Source organism: Castor canadensis, chromosome 11 (genome assembly GCF_047511655.1).
Source record: "Castor canadensis chromosome 11, mCasCan1.hap1v2, whole genome shotgun sequence".
Lineage (NCBI taxonomy): Eukaryota > Metazoa > Chordata > Mammalia > Rodentia > Castoridae > Castor > Castor canadensis.
This window is the reverse complement of record NC_133396.1, coordinates 45,599,770-45,617,016: the sequence shown is the minus strand read 5'-3', so window position 1 is coordinate 45,617,016 and position 17,247 is coordinate 45,599,770. Positions and strand designations below refer to the sequence as shown.

Genomic DNA, 17,247 nt, shown 5'->3' with positions numbered 1-17,247 from the left:
ACACCCAGCTGGGACAGGGGCTGGGAGCACCAGCAGGCACCCCTCTGCACGCTCCTTGCCCCTTTGCTTGGTCAAAGGCTGCTGGGAGCCGAGGAGGAGCGGCTTGGCTGTCGCCACCCTCTTAATAGCATGTCAGCCACTCGTATTTGGAGCTGCTGTTTCCTTTGCCTCCTGCCTAATTTCACATCTAAAAATTAACAGTGGGATCAGGAGGCAGGACGCTTTCAACTCTCCTCTCTGAGTCACCATTTTGCTTTTTATAGGGAATAAGAAGGTGGGGGCGGGCCAAGCGATGTCACTTCCTCAGCCCCTCCTCCTTGGGTACCATTTGTACACTGAGCCCAGTCCCTCCAGGAAGGGTCTGGAAAGGTTTGGGGGTGGGAGGTGGAGAAAGTATGCCCAGGGGGGCCTTTGCCCCTCCAAACGAGGCCCTGTGTGCAGGACAGATCCCAGGCAGGCAGGCGTGGGCAAGAGGCTGTGCCCAGGCCTGGCAGGGACGCGGTGAGCTGCAGACTCCTCAAAGGCAGCATTTATGTCTATAATTCCAGTGCAGGCTTCCTTCAGGAGAGGAGGGAAGGAAAGACGGCAGGAAATTGGGCTGTGTTAACCCCATCCATGCTGCCACCACTCAGGCATCAGTGCCCATACAAATACCCCCTCCTGGGGACAGCAGGCCAGGCCAACGGGGGACAGTGTTCTGCACTAGAAAGGGCTGGCCTCACAAAGGCTCCTGCGTCACACCCCCCAGTGGGGTCTCTCCTGCAGCATGGTGAGGGACTTCCCATTGTCTCACTCTGCCACTTGGCCCATTGCCTCTGCCAGCCCACAGAAGCCATGACCTGGATAGAGAGCCCAGCCTGGGCTGCTGCTTCCAGAGGGAATGCTGGGTCCTAGGATTTGTACGTCCTGGAACAGGGGACACTTTTTACTCCTGTCTAAGTCTACTGGCACAACCCTGGACACCAGTGGGAGCTGCACCATCACGGGTAGATAGACACAAAGATCACAAGGTCCCCCTGGCCTATGGCAGCCTTGGGGTCAGCAGTGGTCTGTTCTGCACACTCAACTGTCAGCAGCTACATGCATCTGTTAAACAGTACTGAGCATCATCTAGATGGGAGGTGCAGGCCTGTCCTGTCTGCCTTGACATCACTTCTTCCAGGACATCTTGGTGTCCCAGCTCATAACACCTATAGCACATGGCCTCATGTTGCCCTGTTGATCCTGGGGCAGGAACGGGGTATCTCAGCCATGACTGGAGGCTAGCACCCACATGCCTAACCAAGGCAGGCAGGCTCTCGTAAGCATGAGTGGTGAGAATGAATGAGCACAGGAAGGTACAAACCATTCCTCTCAGGTCTGAGCTTTGAGCCAGGCCCTAGCAAGGCACGCTTCCCTGCCAGGCTCTGACTCCTCCTCCTCTGTCACAACACACCAGCCCACAGGCAGCCAGCAGCCCGAGAATGGTGTCAACAGGTCACTGGGGCACTCGGCCACAGCCACATTCAGTCCAATCTGGCCCTTTGGCAGCCAACAGCTCCCCCAGGCTTGCTGCACCTGCTCCTGCTGACTTCCTCTCCTGGTCCATTAGGTTGTCTGGGGACATGGGCTACTTTTTCCCAGGACAGACACACATATACACACAGGCCCTAGTGACACCCACCCCGGCTGCTGAGATGGATACATGCAATGTACTTGAGAAACAGGACCCAGGCCCTGGAGGCCTGAGTCTGTGGCTGGCAGGAGGGGAGCTGACTCTGGTATTTCCCTAGGGGCAGGAGGAAAAGGGTTACAGGGTCCCATAAGCAGACTGGTGCTGGAAGGGACTTGGCTTTCTGGAGAGTCCTGCTCACCTGGGCAGGCGTGGGAAGAACCTGAAACATCACATTGACCAGGCAGTTCCAGGCTGCCCTGTCTGTATGGAGCCAAAGCTGTGGGCACGAGCCATGGTGGACTCTAGCCAGTCAACAGTTCAGGTTCCAGCAGGCTGACCCAATCCCAGGGGTCACAGGAATGAAGCCCATACTCTCCAGATATTTCCCAAGGGCAGGATTCATAGAAGGAATGGGGAAAGAGGCCTGGCACCCCCAGCAGGGCAGGAAGGTCTCTTCCAGCCGTGGCATGCATAATTCATTGGACAACAGAAGCCCACGGACTCCTGTTTGTCTTCATGTAATCTCATCTCCCCAATTCACAGACAAGGTCACTGAGTCTCAGAGATTTGGCTGAGGTCACAGAAAAGAACTGAACACAGGTTTGTCTGTCTAAGTCTCCAAGGGCCATCTTTTCTCCTCTGAATCTCATTCCAGAGACATCCCCCTCCTCGGCCCTCCTGACAGCAGAGGCTGACCACAGAGGACAGCAAGGGGCACCTTAGGGTGAGATGCAGAGTCCTCTTTCATTCCCACCCTCCATGAAATCCCAAGAGCTCAGGACATTCCTACCAAGAAAAAGGATACAGGCAAAGATGGGGAAACCAACCCACCAAGAAGGCAGAAGCCCCGGGGATGGAAACCCACCAGGCACAGGCTTCAGTCTATGAAGGCCATAGGGGAGAAAGTTGGGTGAACTTGACCCATAGTTCTCAGAAGAAAGAAGGCAGGAAAAGCTGCTGACAGCCAATTCCATTTCTCTGCTGGGTAACAGAAATCTCATTGTATTTGGAGTAGCAGTGTGCCTAGTGGCTAGTTAAAAAAGACTACTTTTCCTAGTGGTGTGGGCCACGTGGTCTTGCCAATGAGATGTTAAGTAGACATGCATGAGACTTTGGGGAAGACTATTAAAGGAGATACACTCCCCCATTCCCCTATTGTTCTTCCTCCTGTTGCCAGTTTGGAAAACAGATGGCATGGCGGGAGCTATGACAATCATATTGAACCATGAGGTAACCTCAAGGATAGAAGCCAGCATTGAACATGGATGAGCAGAAGAAGATTAGGAGTCTGAGTCACTAATGACACAACACAGCCTCTACACCACCCTGGGATGGCAGGCCTCTGGACTACTTTTACATGAGAGAGAAAAAAGTGCTGATGATGTTTAAATCACTCCTAGTTTTTTCTACTTCCTTCTTAGTCTTGTGTCCACCTCAAACATCTGCATTCCTTATAGAGCCTTACAACATACTACCACAAAGCAACAAAAAGAAACCATGAATGACTCACTCTCACAGACATGACACCAAGTGAAAGAATTAGACATAAGAGAACGCATCTGCTGGATGCCAGTTGCTCGTGCCTGTAATCCTAACCACTTGGGAGGGCTGAGATCAGGAGGATCCCAGTTCAAGGCCAGCCTGGGCAAATACTTTGCGAGTTCCCATCTCCACAATAACCAAACCCAAGTGAAATGGGCTAGAAGTGGTTCAAGTGATAGAGCATCTGCTTTGCAAGTGAGAAGCCCTGAGTTCAAACTCCAGTCCCACTCCCCCCCCAAAAAAAAGCATCTGTAAGCATCCACTTACAAATATATATGTGTATATATGTATATACTTATAAACTTCTGGAACGGACAAAACTAACCTATGGTTGGGAAAAAAACAAAACAAAACAGCAATTGCCTCCAGGAATGGGGTGGGCCAAGAACTGACTGAACACAAGGGACCTCGCTGGGCTGACAGAGCTGTAGAGGGCACAAAGGACCTCTACAGGCTGAGGACGGTTCTGAACCTTGACGGGATTTGGAGGACAGAGCAGAGATGTTCATCACTACTTATCAAGTAGCCCCCAAAAGACCATGCAGTCCCTCAGTTCTGAACTCTAGCTGATGACATGCACGCTGAAGTGCACGATGCCAGTGACTGAGGATACATACAATGGAAGAGGGAACAGGGACAGGTGGATGGATAGACATGAACTAGAATCACTGGAGAAAATGATAATTACAGACTCAAGATCATGGGTAAATGAGAGTGCGCTGTACAACTCTCAGCCTTTTCATAATAAAATGATGGCTTCTGCCACTGTCCTTTGCTTCCTCTCCAGGGAGAGGTCTGAGCTGCAGATCTCTCTGATTGTTTCCTGGACTTCTGTCTCCTCAGGAACCTCAAAGCCGACATTTCCCCTCAAATAGGAAACTCAGAGGTCTTTCCAGATCTCCCTTCTCCTCTCTCATCTCCTGTACCCCACCCCCAACTCTTCCAAGAACAACTCCAACTTTCTCCCCACTGCCTGCCTGCAAACTTGACCTGGTCTCTCCTGTTCAAAGTTCAACAGTTTCCCAATCACTTCAGTGGTACAGCCCCAACTTCTCAGCTCCAGGCCCTCTGTGGTTGGCACCTGCCTCTACTTTACAGAGCCATGTCCTCGTGCACAACAGTCCCAGACTTCTTCTAGGTTTCTGTAGTGGTTGAATAGTGGCCTCCAAAACGTGCCTCAGTCCTAAACTGTGATTCCTGTGAATGTGACCTTATTTGGATAAAAGGTCTTTGCAGGTGTTATGCAGTTAAAGATCTCCAAGTGAGCTCATCCTAGATTGACCAGACGGGGTGGATCCTCAGTCCTGTGACTGTCCCCAGGAGGCACAGAAGGGGAGGGGACCCAGGCAGGGAAGCCACTCAGAGACAGGTGGAGATTGGAGTGATACTGCAGACAGCAGAATGTGGGAGGGGCAGGCAAGAATTCTCCCCCAGGAGCCTGGAAAGGGAAAGCCACACACCCAGTCTTCATTTGGGCCTCCAGAATGTGAGAATAAACATCTGTTACTTAAGTCACCAGTTTTTTGGTAATCTGTTATGGCAAAGTGAATACAGTCCCCAAACATAGACACTCAGGACCCTTGCACATGCAGTCCAGTGCCTGGAACATTCTCCTCAACCCTTTCCATACAGTGAAACACTATTTAGGTTTCAAATTGAGTTCAGCTGCACGCTTTCCTATGAACTTCCCTGTGTTGCTCATACAGCAATACCTGGATATATAAAGCACTTTTATAAACCAATGAGAAAAAGATGAATAGCACAACTTTCTAAATGAATGAGGGAAATGAGCAGAAAATTAAAGAGACCTACGAATGGCCAAAACACATGGTTTTAAAAACGTTAATCCCACTTGTAATCAAAGAAAATGCAAACAACTTTTCTTTCTTCTTTGTTCCAATTTTCCTATCAAATCAACAGGGATTTTAAGATAATAATAGGGCCTGGGGCAGGGCTGGAGGCATGACTCAAGTGGTAGAGCACCTGCCTCACAAAATGTGAAGCCCTGAGCTCAAACTCCTGTACTGCCAAAAATAAAAATATTAACAACAACAATAATAGTAGAAATAATAGGAACTACAGATGTAGCCAGATGCTTGCCTAGCATTTGCAAGGCCCTGAGTCTGATCCCCAGCCCTGCAAAAATAATAATAACAATGACAATAATAATAACACTATCCAGATCTCTCGGGGAACAGGCTCTCAAAACTCCTGCAGGAAGTACATAACTTCCACAACTTTTCCAGAGCGAATTTGGTAACTGGTATCAAAGTTTTAATAGTTGGTATAGCTTTTAACCAAGCATAATCTAAAACCCAGCATCTACATATTCCAAGTCCTAAGATATTAATTATGAGTGTAAGTGCAGATAAAAATAAAGTTACAAGGTTATTCACCAGGCTGTTTATAATTGTGAAATGTTTAAAAAAAAAAACCTGAATGATTAATTATAGGGAATTGGTTGAGTAAATTATGATATATCTGCATAAGGGACTAATACACAGGCACTTAAAATTACACGATGATGTGTGTCGTCTCATTAAGGGGAAAAGGAGATAAATGATACAGTAGTGTACAGTAGTAGGCGTTTGAAAAAATGGAAAGGTCTGTGTACACATTAGAGAAAGCTTGGGAGGTTACATGCCAAACGATTATAGAAAGCCAGTGTGGGCCCAGCACTCAGAAGGCTGAGGCAGGAGGATCATGAGTTCAAGGTCAGCCTGGGATTCATAGCAAGAACCCATTAAAAAAAAAAAAATGGGTGCCAGTGGCTCCCAGCCTGTAATCCTAGCTACTTGGGAGGCTAAGATCCAGAGGACTTTGGTTTGAGGCCAACCTGGACAAACAGTTCATGAGACCTCTATCTCCAAAATAACCACAGCAAAAGGACTGGAGGTGTGGCTCATGAGATCAAGTGCCTGCTTTGCAAGCAAAACCCTTAGTTCAAACCCCAATCCCACCAAAAAAAGAAAAAAAAATTCAATTAAGAAAAACAAAACTAAGAAACAAACAACAACAAAATCCCAGTAAAAAACATTCAGATTCTGGGAATTTGGAAGAAATTAATGCATGGTCACTGCTCCCAAGGACACTAGCAGACACCACTTGTCTTCTACCTAGTATCTGACTTCTCTTTTTCTCTGCTTACATTACCTTGTTTTTATTAGGTGCAATGGACCTTGTCCCTGGCAAGATATCCACTTTCTCTGCCTCTCTTAGTAGCCATCTGACATGGTCAACAAAATCCAAGTGAAATATGCTGAAGCCTCTCGCAATGCCTTCATGCTTTGAACTCGGATGGGATGACTACAGCTACAATGACCATGCTGCTGCCATGAGGAAAAGGTCAAGAATGAACAGAGACACTTCCCTAATGCTGCTGAGCTACTGAGCTGCACTAGAAACAGCCCAGTCTAATTTCTTGCTAAGCAGGAAATATAAGCTCCTATATAGTACTTAAAACAAACACATTTCTAAGTGATACCTTCACAGACTGGTAGCGGAAAAGAGTCCAATAAACAATGAAACTTCCCAGGCACAGTGAGGCCAGGGAGGAGAGAGTGAGGGGAGTGAGGGACGGCTTAGGACTCAAGGGAGATGGTTTATCACCGGCTAAGAGCAAAGACCCCAAGGCCTGACGACTTAGGTTCCAATTCATGCTCCATCACCTCAATCTCTCGGGTCCCAGAAGAGTGCAAACATAAGGCAGCAACTTAGCTACAGATGCTGGCTGAACAAAGGAATGTGATGGCGGAGGGGCTTAGGGCTGTGAGGACTCCATTGGAGCACATGGTAAGCACCCAATGACCGCTAGCTGCGATGGTTTATATTATTAATTGAATCTGGCAAGATGTGTGGGTGCCCACCAGGTGGGCGGGGATGGAAGCAGAGTTCTAGGCAACGATAGGAGCCTTGGCGATGGCACCGGGTGCGCAACAGCAGGGCCCCTGAGGGGGACTAAAAATAGCCAGCATGGCTGGAACACTGAGTGAGCAGGAGGGCGAGGTGACAGCGTGGCAGAGTGGGCACAGGCTGGCTCTCCGAGGGCCGCATGAGCCCAGTGAGGAGTGGGGTGGCACTCAGGGCTCTGCTCACCCGTGCATTACCTCAGGGTCTCACTGGTGGAGCGGAACATTGCTAGCTGTAGACAGTTCCTCTGGATGTATGTTCCTCTATCGAGTCACAGGCAGGGTCCTGGGACTTCCACATCTCTGGGAGTCACCCAGATAAGAGACCACATGTGAACACAAGGGTACCTATTCCAAGACCATAACAAAGCCTGTGCCCTCCAGGGTGGCCAGACAATGGGACATGAGTCTAGTCATGGTGGGATAGCCAAGGGATCTCTGACATGCTCTTTCTGGGCAGTGCAGAGAACTGGTATGGGAGTGGGTAGAAACCCGCACAACTGGCCCTCATTCCTACCACCTTAACCTCTGGGGGTATCAGGGAAGAGGCAAGGCGCAAATGGCCAGAGGTCAAGCTGCTTACAACCTTCCCCTGAGGCTGTCCTGCCTCAAGGACCAGCGGAGGTCTTCCAACTCTTCCTGGTACTCCAAGAACCTGCAAGTATGGAATGGGCCTGCTGTCCCAGTAGGGATGACACAAAGATAAATTTATCTTCTGCCTGGGAACTGATGCTGGGCAGGGGAGGGGAGATGAGCTGAGGGAAGCCCAGGCCTGACCTCAATCCCACCAAAGCAGCGTCCACCATCTTCACAGAGCTGGTCCTGCTCAAGGGTGTCCCAGTGCACGCACACTGCCCTTTGTGACTCTCAGTGAGCACTGGGCTGTGTTCTACCTCATCTCACCCACGAGGCAAGGGCTGATGACGAATCTTACAGACGTCATGTGGAACAAAGGAAGCCACACATAAAAGGGCACATACCATGACTGCATTTATACAAAGCTCAAGAACAGGTAAAACCAATAGACGGTGAGAGAAGTTCACAGCTGGAAGTAGAATGTGGAGGTGCTGCGTTGCGGAGGGGGGAGGGTGTTCATTCATCTGTATGCTTAAGATTGATGCCCTTGAAAAGGTTTTTGAGAATTCTAAGAACTGGGCTCAAGTGGTAGAGTGCTTGCCTAGCAAGTATGAGGCCCTGGGTTCAGTCCCCAGCACCTGAAAAAAAAAATTAAGAATCAAGTAAGTTGTACCATTATGATTGTCCTTTACAATTGAAGAAATAAAGGTGTAGGGAGTTAAGTCACTTGCCCAAAGTTTAATGGCTAAGTGGAGAGCCAGACTGAACACGGGCTGTCTGATGCCAGAAGCTATGCTGTTAAGCCAAAACATAAGATCCAGACAAGATAGCTCTCTCCTGAACCCCAGACCTTCTGATCCAACTGGCTACTCAAGCTCAATGTCTAACAGTCATCCCAATGTAACGTATCTAACCAAAGTGCCCCAAACCCACCCTGCCACAGCTTCCCCACCTCAGCTAGTCGCATATTCCTCCTGCTCAGGTCATCTTTGGGCCCTCTCTTTCTTTCATACTACGTCCAGTTAGTTCATCAGAGACTCCTGTTGGCTGTAGTGGAACACACAGCATAATTTCTCCCTGGGCTCATCAGATACTCTCCTGCTTATTGGTCTCTCTGCTCTGCCCTCTCCACAAGGTTTCTTTCTTTCTTCCTTTCTTCCTTTCCTTTCCCTTCCTTTCCCTCCCTCTCTCCCTCTCTTTCTTTCTTTCCTTCCTTCCTCTTTCCTCTGTCTCCTTCCTTCCTTCTCTGCTCTCCTTCTTCCCTCTCTCCCTCCTTCCCTTCCTTCCTTCCCCTTCCCTTTCCTTTTTCTTTCTTTTGCAGTGCCAGGAATGGAACCAAGGGTCTTAAGCATGCTACTCAAATGTTCTACCATTCAGCTACACCCCCAACTGGTCCTTTTTACACACTCTTTTTTTTTTTTTTGTGGTACCAGGGTTTGAACTCAGGGCCTTCACCTTTGAGCCACTCCACCAGCCCTATTTTTGATGGTTTTTTTTTTTTTTTGAGATAGGGTCTCGCAAACTATTTGTGCAGGCTGGCTTCAAACTGTGATCCTCCTGATCTCTGCCTCCTGAGTAGCTAGGATTACAGGCGTGAACCACCAGCACCCGGCTGTAACATACTCTTAACACGGCAGCCAGAGCAACCCTTGGAAAACACCAGATAGTCTCACAGGCTTCAAAAGCCTGTGAAGGCTCTGTCTCAGGCAGTCTTCCGACACCTAATGGGGCTCAAGGATCCCCTCACCTCCTACTGCTTCCCACAGCCCAACTCACTTCACCCAGAGGGGACACCTGGCCGTACCTCAGACCCTCAGCCATGTGCCCCTCAATGCAGGTGCTCCCCACACCCCTCACCACCAGCTCTCCCACAGTCTTGAAACCTGTGCTTAGTTATTTCTCAGTGAGGCCTGCCTTGAATGCTGTGTAGGATTATAACTGTAAGGCTGAGGGCGTGGCTCAAGTAGTAGAGCACCTAGCTAATAAGCACAAGGCCCTGAGTTCAAACCCCAGAACTGCCAAAAAAAAAATCTTAAAAATATAAAATTACAACCTGCCCCATCCCCACGCTGCCAATGCCCCTTGTATCTTTCCCAAAGCACTTCCTACAGCACCCTCTAAAATATGAGCGCAGGACTGGAGGGTGGCTCAAGCAGTAGAGTGCCTGCTTTGCAAGTTTGAAGCCCTGAGTTCAAACCCCACTCCCACAAAAATAAACAAACAAATAAATTAAAATATAAGATCAGTTACTTGGGTGTAGTCTGATTGTTTGTCAGCGTAGGACTGAAAGGAAAATTCCAGAAAGACACGGATTCTTGCCCACTATGTTTACTGCTGCAGCATAGCATTTAGAATAGTTCCCAGCACACGACAGGTGTGAACACTCGATGACTGTTGACTGACTGGATAAGTGAAAGGCTTAGGTCTGACCAGGGGGAACACCCTGGCACAAGCACAGGACGGTGAAAGCACTGACCTTCTTCTAGTCATTTCCACTCTATTGAGATATGAGAGACGAAGCGTCATCACTCAGGGCCTTTGTCACCTTGGGAACAGATGCCTGAGAGCACACAAAGGAAGGATGCTAGGTGGAGCTGGACCCTAAGAATCACCCTGGATGCAAAGGGGTAGGCAGAGAGAGGAAGCCGCCGGAGATGGGGGTGGTGGAATGGGGACACTGCAGGGTGGTGGAATGGGGACACTGCAGGAGGGAGTGACCTATGGACCAAAAAGTATGCAGAGTTCAGGGAACAATCCACTTGGAAGAGCATACTGGTTTGGGAATTTGGAGGGCACTGGGGGCTTTGGGACAGCACCTTTGGAGACTCAGAGGAGCCAAAGGCCAAGTCCACTGGTGAGGGGAGTAAGTGGACAGCAAGGAGAGCAACGGCGAGGGAGGGTCACTGCGTCAAGAGGCCTGGGTTTCCAAGGAAAAGCCTAGAGAAGGCTCAGAGCAGGGCTGGAGCCAGCTGCTTCTCTGGGAGGGCAGGGCCCACAGAGAGTCCTCCTGTGTGACAGCTGCCACCTGCGTGTGAGGGACAGGCACTCCATTCCCTCTTCTGCCAAGTAGGCAGTCATCTTCCAATCATGCATCTGATTCCGTGGGGTCAGAGCCTCAAGCTAAGCCCAACCCGGGCCTCCACAGTTCTGAGTCCAGGCAAGACTCAGTGTAGCACGGGGCCATCAACAGTGGGGAAGGAGGCCACGACAGAAACCACAGCCACCAAAGCAAGGGCAGGATGAGTGGACACTGGCTGGCCCACCCTCACTGCACTGTGCTGCTCTGTAAAATGCCAGGCTCACTTCTGAATCTGAGGGAGGCCTGGACCTCAGCAGCCTCCTGCTCCATTCCAGCCAACTGTTCCAAAGCTGACAACCTCTGCAGGGAACCTCCCATCCTTCACCTACAAGTCCAGTTTCACAGCCCTTTAGCTGTCTGCTTCCCCCACCACCCCCAGTGAAAAGCAAGACCCCAAACACACTAGGATCTTCTTGCCCACGCCTGAGCTGAGTGCCACAGAACCAGGAGCCTGGGTCTGAACACAGCTCTTATTACCCATTGACTGTGTGAGGGCCTGAGTCCCAGCTTCTCTGAGCCTGTGTCCCATCTGGAAGACAAGGGCGGCAATGCCTATGTCACGGAGTGGTTGTGAGAATGACATCACTCTGGATCAAGAAAGTTGGCACAGTACTTGGGGCAGAATAGCCAACAGTAGTTGGCTGAAGCGTGGTTGACACTTTGAGGGCACAGGAAAGCATGGGACTGATACCTTCAGGGCCCATGTGACCCATGCTGACTTAGGTAACACCAGGAGCCCTTAGTCATGGCCTTGCACCAAGGTGAGGTGTTCCTCTGGGACAGGCCACCTCTTCTCAGCAAACCTTGCCCTGTGATTGATGAAAGTGGGAACAGCACTGTGGTCCAAAGCATAGGCTATGAAATCAGACTCAGATTTTATCCCCAGAATTTCCACTTAATAGTCTGTGACCTTGTATAAGCTACTTAACCATTCAGAGCCTCAGTTTTCTCTTCTGTAGAATGGGGATGACAATGTCTCTACCTCACGAGGCTTTTGTGGGGTTGCACAAAAAATATATGTGATGCAAGGCACCTGGTCCCAGACAAGCACTAAATAAACAACAGCTATTATCATTATAACTTTGATCTCATCCCTGGGCACTAAGTACCCTCAAACATCCCCCCAGTCCTTAAGAAATAAACCCAAGGCCTGCAGTTTACAGCTGTGTGGAGGCTACAGCAAACTGTCCACTATCAGCTGAGCAAGTTATGAACAGGTCAGCCCCCATTCAGAAGCCTTAACATGGAGCATGGCAGCCAGGGACATCTTGAGTTTGAAGGTTGGTCCAACCTTCACACATGCTGGGAGCTCCTGATGGCTGGCTCCCATGCCAGAGACTCAAAGAGAATCGGTGTGGGGTGGCCTGAGCACCAAAGCTGTTAAAGGCTCCCTTGCCCAGCAATTCTACTACATAAGAAGGTTGAGACCATGGCCTTGAAGCCCAATGGAACTCAGACTCTGCATTAGCCCTGTGAAGCATCAGGCAGCATCAGACTGAGTCACTAAGTACAGGCAAGACTGCCTGTAAGAAGCAGGGCTTGAACCAAGTCTGGAGGGATGGTGACGTTTGCCTGGGAAAAGGAGGAGGAGGAGAACAGAAAGGGTTTGCTCTGGTCATACAGGAGGGCTGGCAGTGAGGGCAGCCCTGGTCCATTCACTCAGGTCCCTCGGGCTCAGCCTGCAGCAGCTGCTTAGACCACAGGATGGTCCCAACCCTCCTCATCCTCAGACCTTTAGCTAAGCCTGGAGCTGGGCACTGACTCAGCACAGAAGCAGCTGGATGCCAGGGCAACTCATTCCTGGAGCCCATGTCACTGGAGTTCTCCATTCTGGCTCTGCCTCCACTGCTGGGAACAGACTCAAGGCCCCCAGCAGGGTGCGGCAAGGCCTCTCTGGTTACCATGGAGACAGCACTCTGATCATCCCCCTCCAGGATCCCTCAGGGAGGGAAGAGAGGCAGAGACTGTGGCCAATTGGAGAAGCCCAGTGCTCTAAAGTCTGAGACAAAGAAGTCTTGGTGTTGGACAGAGGGCAAGGGGATGGGGCACTCCATAAGGCCCTGAGCAGGTAAGGGAGTCTTTGCTAATCTCCAGGTTCTGAGATGGGCGGAAATGCTGACTGTTATCTGCAGTGTTTTCCAGTGTACACAGCAAGCCCACAACTGGCATCTCATTTCATCCCCAATACACAAGCAGGTTAGCTATTACTCCCCCCATTATACACAGAGAGGGAACTGAGGCTCAAAGAGGTGCTGGGTGTCGCCCAAAGCTACCTGACTAAGAACAACTGAGCCCCGACTAAAGTCTGCTCTTTGGACCAAGTCCTTTTTCTTTTTATGCTTTCACATAATCCCCCACGCAGGCAGAGGGGCCTAATACTCTTAACGACTAGGTGGGAAAGGCAGTGATGTGCCCACTGAACATGTAGTGCTGACGGGGCAGAATGTCCAAGTGACTTCCTGTAATGGAGGGAAAACTTACTGCTTGTAAACAAGCCATAGTCAGCCAACAAACATCTCCTGGTTATCACATACCATGTGCAGCAAGAGGAACACACCTACCTCCACTCCTAGCTCCATTACCAAGAGCCCGTTGCCAGCCAATGGGATTTAATGAGACCAGGGCCAGACCACGAGTCAGACAGATGTCCTGGTCCCAGCTCTACACGCTTCTGGCAAATTGCTCATTCTTGTGAAGCCTCCACTTGCTCATCTGTAAAATGAGATGCCCTGCCCCTTGTCCTGGACTGCTCAGAAGAGCAATGAGAGTCACCAAATGAAAAAGACATTTTGCAAACAATAAAGCATTTGGTCAATCAGACTCAATAATAATAATAATAATAATAATAATAATAAAATAATAATAATAATGATAACTCCTCTACCAAATCAAGTTTGTCTATTCAGCACTGGTGTATAGGTTTCTCCACTAGGTGGCAGGAACCTGGGGGGCCAAGGTCGCCTTTTTTGTTTACTATGGTATATGAGGCACCCAGGATACATGTGCTCAAGAACTGCTGGCCGGTGGACGCCACCTCCAAAACCTCCTAATCTTTTCCGTAACAAGTAATCTAGTTATCTAAGGCCTGGGGGCCAGGAGGTGACTGACAAATCCTCTAGGAGTTCTAACCCTGTTAGAGTTAACAGCTGTAAGTGGTTTCCCACCTCCCCTCTGAGCCTTCTCAAGAACTGATAACGAGTAATGAATCTGGACTGATTTGATTGAGGGCTCTGCTCTTCCTTTCCTCCTCCCAGTGGGAAATGCCTCTTGGCCCCCAAGTTGCAGAAGGGGCACTGTCAGGAGGCGATGACTCAAGGGAATACACAGACTATTATGATGTCAGGGTGGGTGGAGGCCTCTGCAGAGCCCACTCCCATACACGATTTTATGAATCCCTAGGGTATGCATGAAAAAGTAAATGACTCTCAATCAAGCACTGATGGGCAGGGGGGACAGCTCAGAGAACGGGCAGATAATATAAGGTTCAAAGGGGTCAGAAAGAGGCCCAAAGTGGTCCTGCTGGCTGGCAGCCGCGAAGACCAGAATCTATAGGACCCATGCCTCCCACCCCAAGATCCAAGTAGCTCCAGGCTTCTATCCTTATCTGCCAAGGCAGTCCCAATTTGTCTGTCCTTGTACACACACACACACACACACTAAAGCACCTGTGCCCAAACCTGCTGGAGGCCACATTTCTGACATACAGAGAGCAAGCTGTGGGCTCTCCACCCATAGTCCCCAGTCTTAAAGTAATTCTGAGGGCTGGGGTGTAGCTCAGTGGTAGAGCCCCTGCTGTGCAGGTGCCAGGTCCTGGGTTCCATCCTCAGCACCACACACACTGACAACCAGTTCCCATGACAACCAGTTCAAAGGTCCATTCAAATTTACCAGTCCCCACCCTCACCTCCAGAATGCCTCACCTCTTGCCTGTTCCAAGAAGAGACAAACGGATTCATTCCTTGCACGCTAACTTCGCCCTTCCTGTGGGTTAGGGAGGTGCAAAGCCAGTCAGCCTGTTTCCGCTCTTGGCCCAGGTCTGTCCCCAGCCATGTGTGGTCCCATAGGCAAACCCATCAACTTGTGGCCCTGCCATTTCAGATGCCCACTGTTCTGCTCAGCCCTCAGCCTCTCCATAGGTCCAGGCACCCAGCTGCCAGCAAGCACAGCCATTGTGTAGCAGTAGGTGGCCTTGGGCAAGCGTGTTGGCCCTGAACTTTGGGTTCCTCAGCTGTGAAATGGAATGACAGTGTCATTGTGAGGATTCATGAGACAAGGCCTGTAAAAAGCTTGGCCCAGTGCCTGGCACGTGGGATGATGATGATCCCCCACTCCTCTTACAGGTCAGTGACACACAAATCCACCTGCCAGCACTGCCATGGCCACAGAAACATTTGCCCCCATGTGGTCAACATGCTTAGCATTCAACAATATCCCATCCTCCTTTCCTTCTGGATGCATCAAGGACTATACTTTCCAGCTGCTCTACAGTTGGCTCCATTCTGGCCAACAAAATATAAGTGGACATGACAGGTGTCACTTCCTGACTGAGGCAGAGAAAAACCACGCACAATTCAATCTCCCTCTTCCCTGCCATAGTGACCTCAGAGGCCAAGGGTCCCAGATGGCGGAGCCTCCGTTAGGCTGGGTTCCTGAATGACCACGTGGACCAGAAGCCCCTGTTTATGCACTGCACCAGTGAGCTAGAAAAGAAGGCTGGCTTGCTAATTCTTGGAGACTTCAGCATTAATTTGGTCCTATAACATAGCCAGACAACGCTTACGCCCAACGCTTCCATGGACGGGCAGCTGGCCAACCCCAGTCTTAAAGAAGCTTCATGCATGCATCCCAATACCTGCCAGACACCGTCTCCTAACTTGGCCCACCACACTAGCTCCTGGTAAGCCACAGCCATCCTTCTATTCAGGAGAGCAACAGGAACCCAGCACCCTCTTCTGGGGGCAGAGGAGAAGGAAATAGAGAATTTCTTCCAGCAAGCAGGTTTGTGCCCAAACAAGTCAGTGTTTGGCAGAAGTTTGGCACTGGAGAGCCTAGCTCTCCCTCCCAACATGGTGACCCACACACTCTCCCAGGTCTAGTCCATGGCCCAGATAGATTAAGCTTCAAGAACGGCCTACTACTGCTGAAGTAAGCCCAAAAGTAGACCGGAAAACACCATGTTCATAACAGCATTACTCACAATAGCCAAAAGGGAGAAGCAACCCAGGTCCATCCATGGGTGAATGGATAAACAGAATGTGGCTTCTACAAACAATGGAGTGCTTTCTAGCCTCAAAATGGAAGGGAGTTCTGACACATGTTACAAGGTTCCTGAACCCTGAGGACATGACGCTGAGTAAGATAAGGGGGTCACAGAAAGACAAACAAATACTGGGCGATCTCATTTGACTATTCCAAGTAGTCAAATTCATGGAGACAAAGTAAACAGGTGGCTGCCGAGGCTGGGGCAGGGAGGAACAGGTTGGTGTTTAATGGTTACAGTTTCTGCTTTGCAAGATAAGAAAATTCTGGAGATGGGTGATGATGGTGGTGCTTGTATACTGGTGTGAATATACTTAAAGCCACTGAGCAGGCACTGAAAAATGATTGCGATGGCAAAGTTTTACATTATATATGTATTTCAGCATAATTTAAAACAGAATAAGACACAATTTTTACAGTAGATAGGAGGCAGCAGTACCAGAGACAGAAACCCTGCAAGGGGGTTGATCCAGGCATTAGACTCACCTGAGTTACAAAGGTAGGTTCCACTCCCAGAGCTCATTTCTGTTTTGCTGCCAGCTTCCTGGCACAAGACAAGCCTGGCTCAGCTCTGGGCTGAGGCTGCCAGGCATTTTCGGCTCTAGTTTCAATACACTTTCTCCCATCAGGCAGTACCTGGCACCTCTCCAGAGCCAAACCTGTTTCTATACCTGATGGACGCCAATGGGCTATGTCTCTGGGAGGATGCAGAATGGCCCAGGGGTCAGAGCAAGAAGAAAACCCCTTCAGGCCACCCCTTTGTTCTGGCTCTGCCCTACCTTTCTGCCACCTTCCAAGCCCTCCACTCAGATCTGCACTGCTCCGCCCTCCCACCTGGCAGTGACAGATGCCAGCCTTACCTCCCACAAGAATGCAGCCTCCTGCAAGAACCAGCTCCAGTCCAGATATGGATGGGAGTGAGATGTCTCTAATGGGCCCTCAGAACTAGGGTGGCTGCAGACCACAGGCCAAGACATACAGACACCAGGCCTCTTGGCTGGCAGCACCTGCTCTGCTCAAGGTGCTACCTGCAGCAGTGGACCAGCAGGATGTGGCTGGAGAAGGAATGGGTCCTCTGCTCCCAGGAGAGCTGAAAATGTCACTTCCACACCTGGGTATGTGAACACGAGGGCAGAGAAGAGCACAGCTCCCACAAAAACTAGCACCTGGCTGATGTCAGGGCACGCAAACGGACACTTCCCAGTCTTGCAGGAAAAATGAAAGCAAGA

The 17,247-nt window shown here is 50.0% G+C and overlaps 1 protein-coding gene across 3 annotated transcripts in view; it reads right to left on the bottom strand.

Annotated features, from left to right (window-relative positions):
* Positions 1–17,247, bottom strand: part of Abr (ABR activator of RhoGEF and GTPase) — a 181,070-nt gene that overhangs the window by 93,383 nt on the left and 70,440 nt on the right. The window lies entirely within an intron of this gene.